The following is a 6524-nucleotide window of genomic DNA, read 5'->3' as shown; positions in this document are numbered from 1 at the left end:
CCAGTGTTTGCCAGAAGGGATTTTTTTTTCTTTTTCTTTTTTTTTTTTTTTTTGCAAAACTACACTACAAAGTAATGAGAGTTATTGATCTGGTTGGATATCTGACCCATATGTTTAAATAAAAACATCATTTTTCCCCTTCTAAACTGACAAGGTTGTAAAACTTAATATAATTGGGTCCACTGTGGTTAAACACTTTACATGATTTATTTCATTTTATCCTTGTTGTAACCCTCAATGAGAGGAACTAATATCGTTAACTCCATTTTGCAGATCAGAAACTGAGGCTTGAAAAGGTTAACTAACAGGCTCCAGGGCTCCCAGTTAATATGTGAAAAAAATCTGTTACTCAGATGGAGCTCTAGATGAATGCGAGGATCCAAGTTCAGAACCATTTTAACACATAGCTTCGAGTACTCTCACCTTTCACACATTAAGTGAGTATGATGCCCACTGGTCTTGAAACTCCACACACTAAGGCAGAAGTCAAGTTTGCAATTCAATCCCAACCCATCCAAAACAGTAGGTTTTTTTTTTTTTTTTTTTTTTTCAAGGCAAGTGGGTACATCATAGTGGTTCACAGTGGAAATCATAAGGGTGTCACAGTTCAGCAGTCACTGAGGAGAATTTCAGAGGTGCTTATACTAGGTCTGGTTCTAATTAGTAGTTCATCGTGAAGAATACTAAACACAGACAGGCACTTAAGATTAAATGAAAAAGAAAAGGCCATTTTATCCAATGGAAACCCTTTAAAAATTGTCCTGAATAAATTGTTGCATACCTCACAATTTTGTCCTGGTGTTTATGACAGGATGTTGCCAAAGTTTGCCTATTTGGTGCCCAGCCAAAAGTTTCGCAATTTCCTTCTGATCTGAAAACATTCTTGTCATATTTTCTTTTGAGTCATCAACTTTTCCAGACATCACACAGTTGAGTCAATTAAAATAAAGTTAATTGGTATTTTTGTCCTTTGTCAAATTAAATCATTCCATATGGAAGGCTTTGCAGATTGCTGGAGATGTCTTTTGGGAAGGTGAGAGTTCAGAGGTGAAGGCCAAGAAACTGTTTTACTCCTTTGGAAAAAATAAGTGATCTCTTTTTAAAAATAAGAAATGTCGTTTTAAAATAATCTAGATGCCAATCCTTGGAAAAATAATCTCTTGAATTTCGTAGGGTTTTACTTAAGTGTGCCCACAGAGAAATGTAAGTAAAACAGATCATCACAGAGAAATCATCCTGAAAGATCGTTTTTGCTCATAAATGTTTAATCATATTATTTTATTCATTACATTCTTTGTTTAACTTTTAAAATACACGTGTGGAACTTGAGCTAGTACGTGGTGAATTTATGTAAATTTCAATTAAAAATATTCACATGTTCAAATAACTTCTTGAACTTTCTTATAAGACCTCTTATAAGGTTCTCTGAATTTCTTAAGATGGTTCTGGGACCAGAATTTGTTCACTGGTGTTCTTTTTTTGAACACAGGTTCACTGAGTTCTTTTTTTCATCAAAATGGTAGGCTAAACTGGTAATTGTTATCTTGACAACTTATTAGCAACAGACCTATCATTTATTATATCGACCATGTATGTAGTGAGAATATGAATGTGAGATATATATATATATTCATTTATTTATTTCACCTTAACCCTTATAATAGCTTTATGAAGAAACTGACATCCAGCCAGGTTAAGTAATTTGCTCAAAGTCACACAGCTTTAAGTGAGACAGATTCAACTCTTTCTTTGCAGGTGAAAACTGGTCTTCTGAAAGCTCGTCTATTTATCCTAAATATAGTTCTCAGTATAGACATGGAAGGATAAAAAAGGATCACTTGGTAGTGAGAATTAACTAGAAGTTTTGACAATATAGAGACATAGCCAAGCGACTGACCTGTATGAACAGAAAAGCAGGTACAATGGGAGTTGTTTGTTTTTAAATCAGGGTGCTTGTCCCAGTGGCAAATGACAGATGTCCCTGGCTGTACTAGGAGTTGGGCAATAGGAGAATGTGTCACAAAAAGAAGGCGACAGTCAGTGAGGGAACACCAAGGGGGCAGTTCCTGAATTAGGAAGCGTCTATCTCTTGCCAGAATTCCATTCCAGTGGATTATTTTTATTCTGATCACCATTTAGGAATTTTTGGCACCAATTTTTTTTTTTTTTTTTTTTTTTTAAGAAGGAAGTGTAGTCCATAGTTGCTAGATTCTGTACCAATGGAAGAACTTTACTACTTTTAGGAACTTTTATGCCTTGAAATTTTTCTTTCCATGGAATGCATCTTTAAGGATTGTTTTTATTCACTGTCTTTCTAAAATGTTCTTTAGTGTAATATCCTGGAAAGAATGTAAGCCTCTGACTGGTAGACATTCTGGAATAATACTTAGGATCATATTGGGCATACAGTCTGTGCCGTGGTGGTATCAGTGAGAGGAAAGGGGTGTAGAGCATTGCAGATCCTGCTCTAGGGCTCACCACAAAGCAAAATAATAATAATAATAATAATAATAATAATAATAAATTTAAAAATTGAGATAATTTTAAAGAATCAAATTAGATCACATTGCTCACGTTTCACAATCTTCCCCTGCTTCCCACAGCACCTGGAACTAAACCTCCGTCCCTAAAAACGCCACCCACATCTCCAGGGCAGGGCTGCTGCGAATTCTGCAGCCTCCTTGACCTCTCCCAGCACTTGATCCTCTCCACGCTGACCTCCCCCTCTTTCCCTAGCACACCAAGCACAGGCCGGCCTCTGGGGCTTTTTATTTGTGGTTTCCTCCTAGAGAACACTCTGTCCTCAGAGCCTTGGCCCAATTCACTGTTCACATTAAAGTCGTCTTCTCACTATTGTCTGACTGCTTTCCCTAAAACGGCCCCTCATCCCTGCCCATTCCTTCTCCTGTCCAGCCCGGCTTCGCTTTCTTAATAGCCTCTTTAGTTATCCTTGAGCTATTTGAGATTTACGTGCTAACAAATTAAGTCTCCCTTAGAAAAGATACAAACTCAGTGATGCCAAGAACTTATCAGTCTTGTTCTCAGCCTCAGTTTGTACCAGATATGGAACCCTTACCCACTGGATTCATTAATAAATAAAGAAAGAAAGAAATGTTGCAGGCGGAGGCTTCTAACAACCTTTCCACACGTGCAGGAAGGCTCAACGTCTCTGTCTCTGAGTTTTAGAGTTAGGACCTAAGAGAAAGAGAAAATTTGCCTTTTACCAACCTAATGACTGCCTTCTAAATTAGGACTTCCTCTCCAGGGTTTTTGACGCGAGACTGTCCTCTGCCCAAAGGAAGCATCGTCCCAAATAACACATGTTTTATTGTCCACGACAATTTCCTGAAGCTATTTTCTGTCTTACTACTGAGCTCCGCCAGCCTCATCTCCTACCCGTCTGCACAGGGCTTTGTTCCTGTTGGGCCTTGTTTATGTTCCAATTTCCTAAAATGATTCCAGGTGGTCTGCTATTTGCACCAACTCCACTAAAATGTTACTATCATTACGTTCTCGCCCTAGGCCACAGGTCAAAATTCCCACGAGTGGGCTTCCATACGCCTGTCCAGAGAAATACCCGTGTTCGAGGCCTTCTTGTAACACTAGTGCAATTAGGCATCCCGGTTTTGGATCTACATTTATTTATTTATTTATTTATTTAAAAGATATATTTATTTGCTTATTTGACAGAGAACGAGAGCGGCACAAGTAGGCAGAGAGGTAGGCAGGGGGAGGGGGAAGCAGGCTCCTGCTGAGCCGAGAGCCCGATGGGGGACTGGATCCCAGGACCCTGAGATCTTGACATGAACCGAAGGCAGAGGCTTAACCCACTGAGCCACCCAGGCGCCCCTTGGATCTACATTTAATTAGTGTTTTTGTTCTGTGACACTCTTTGTCTTTCCAGATGGAATCTTCCATCCCTTCTGGCATGCTTGTTTGTCCCATCTGCTGTTCAGATCTGTGTATTAACCTCGGGTTGGGGATGACCCTTTCGCTTATCATTGGTTACTCGTTTGATTTTTGAGGGACCCTCCCCAAAATGCAGGAACAGCTTTCCTCGCTCCTTCCTTGTTTGAGAGTTTCAGTCTGGTCTTTGGGAACCGCACTCTAACTCCCACTTAGTATTTCATAGAGGGGAATTACGGGCCTTCATGCAAATAGAGTGTGGGAAACTGGCCAACGCCAACAACCAGGGATGGAAATGATGAGCGAGCTGTGTCTGGTTGTTCAGGAAGTAGCAGTTAGCATTCAGGGTGCAACAGGATTGTGGATAAGACCTCGGTATCGTAGAAAAATACGAATTTTTGAACGAGTTTACTTAGTAATGTTCTCTTCGACTTCATACCAGAGTGACTAGAAGGATACGGAGGGTTTGACATGATGGTGTCCCAACTGAATTGTTCATTCCTGGTCATAAAACGTTCTCTTTGCTTTCAGCTATCCATAGTGCCTTGACAGGATTTTCCACACAGTGGGTGCTCCATAAATATTGACTGGCTAGAATTTGGAATTTCAAGTGTCATAACTTAGGGGGTTATTGGCTTCTTAACCTTTGTGAACTATAACTGTAGTTAATAGCTAAAATTGGATCTCTACTTAGAAACATTTCCACTCAGCTCCTGGTCCAAGTTACATAGCAAAGCCTTAATGTAGAAATTACCCCCTCCTTTTTTTTTTTTTTTATAGCTCCAAGTCTATTACTTAAGGCCAATAAATAGTGGTTAATAATAGAGAAGTCTTAAATTTCAGGCATGTTTCTAGAGACAAAACCTAACGATATTGTTAAGTGGGGGCAATATATCGAAGGGAAGCGCCCATATCATGCCCCAGTAATGGTTTTGTTTGGTTTGCCTTTTGCCTCCTTAAATTTGGAAAATGGCACCGAGAATAGTAACACAGGTCTTTTTTCTTTTTTCTTTTTCTTTTTTCCCTTACAGTTGCAGTTTACCTTCTAAATACAGCAGATTTTTATAACATTTTAAATCAGATTTCAAATGCTTAGGGGGAGCTTATTTTTAAAGAATCATGATAAAATAAGGCTTACCTAAATGAAACAGGTTATTGTTAAACACGGGCAGATCTATAACCCGTGTTACTAAAAGGAGAGGGACATGAACTCTAGAAAGTAACTAAGTACAGTAAACTGGACAAAATTTCCTCCTCTGAAAGAATGAGAATATATATAACTTAATCAAGTTCTAGAAATTCAGTTCTTTTTTACTCTCCAAATATTCCTTAGCCTGTGCAGAACACTGGACTTAGAGCTAGGTTTACAAATAGAATACAAGTTGGTCCCTACCCAGGAGTTTACAAGACAAAGGAGTGGTCTCACAGTAGGGGTTAGGGATAACCACAAACACCCAAGACAAGCCTTAGATTACTGGGAGAAATATTACAACTTCTCTTTCTGTTGATAAAATTTGAAAATAATAAGGAATAAGTTGGTAAAATACAAAACTCAAAGATCTCCAATGCAAGTAAATTAAGACTTACTAATTATCCCAATGGCTTCTGGTGCCTTGGCTCCCTCAGAGTTAGTACGTGAAATTTTAAGGGAAGTAGTCAGAACATAAAAACAAATTGCTTACAATTGCAAGACACTCAACCATACCTTACAAAATTTGCTAAATAAAACAATCAATATTTAAAGGATGTTTCCTTGAGGTTTGTTACTTAATAATGAAAAACAGAAAGCCAAATGCCTTTAAGGATATGCTTATTTTTCTTGCCACAACAAAAATGGCTAAAGTAATACACAGAAAAGAACATAAAAATGTAGTAACATATTTAAATGCATGCCTTTGTCATAAAATCATTGAAAGATACACAAGACTGATACAGATGGATAGACTTGAGCATTAGAAAGAAGCCACCCAGCTTGGGAATTTTGCAATGCAGTTGGAGGAAGGCACAAATGTTGCTAACATGTCTCAGCTGACAGCATTTTCTCAATTCGAGGAAATACACAAAGAACTACTTATTTCTGTAAACCACCAAAGGAAAGATGTAGCAAAGATGATGCATTCTCAGCAGAAAATTATTTTGTTAATAAAAACAATGTTTTGAGGAAATAACTGTGAAGTGTAACCGCTGATGAAGCAGCTGCTCTCTACTGGAATTTCACAAAATAGTCCAGGGAGATCTTGCACAGAGAACATTGCTTTCTGAATCCTTCATAGGTAAGCTATTTAGGCCAAAGGGTGCACAAATCCAGGAATGGTGGGTGCATAAACTCTTAAAGACTATTTTCTACATAAATGCGAGACATCTAGGGGCCCCTCGGTGGCTCAGTGGGTTGAGCCTCTGCCTTCAGCTCAGGTCCTGATCTCAGGGTCCTGGGATTGAGTCCCGCATCTGGCTCTCTGCTCAGCAGGGAGCCTGCTTCCCCTTCTCTCTCTGCCTGCCTCTCTGCCTATTTGTGATCTCTCTCTGTTAAATAAATAAATAAAATCTTAAAAAAAGGAAAGCAAGACATCTGAGATACAGTAGAATCTTTAAAATACTTAGTAGTGAGATAGGAAGTA

The sequence above is a fragment of the Meles meles genome, chromosome 1, assembly GCF_922984935.1.
Source record: "Meles meles chromosome 1, mMelMel3.1 paternal haplotype, whole genome shotgun sequence".
NCBI lineage: Eukaryota > Metazoa > Chordata > Mammalia > Carnivora > Mustelidae > Meles > Meles meles.
Note: the sequence above shows the minus strand (reverse complement) of the source record.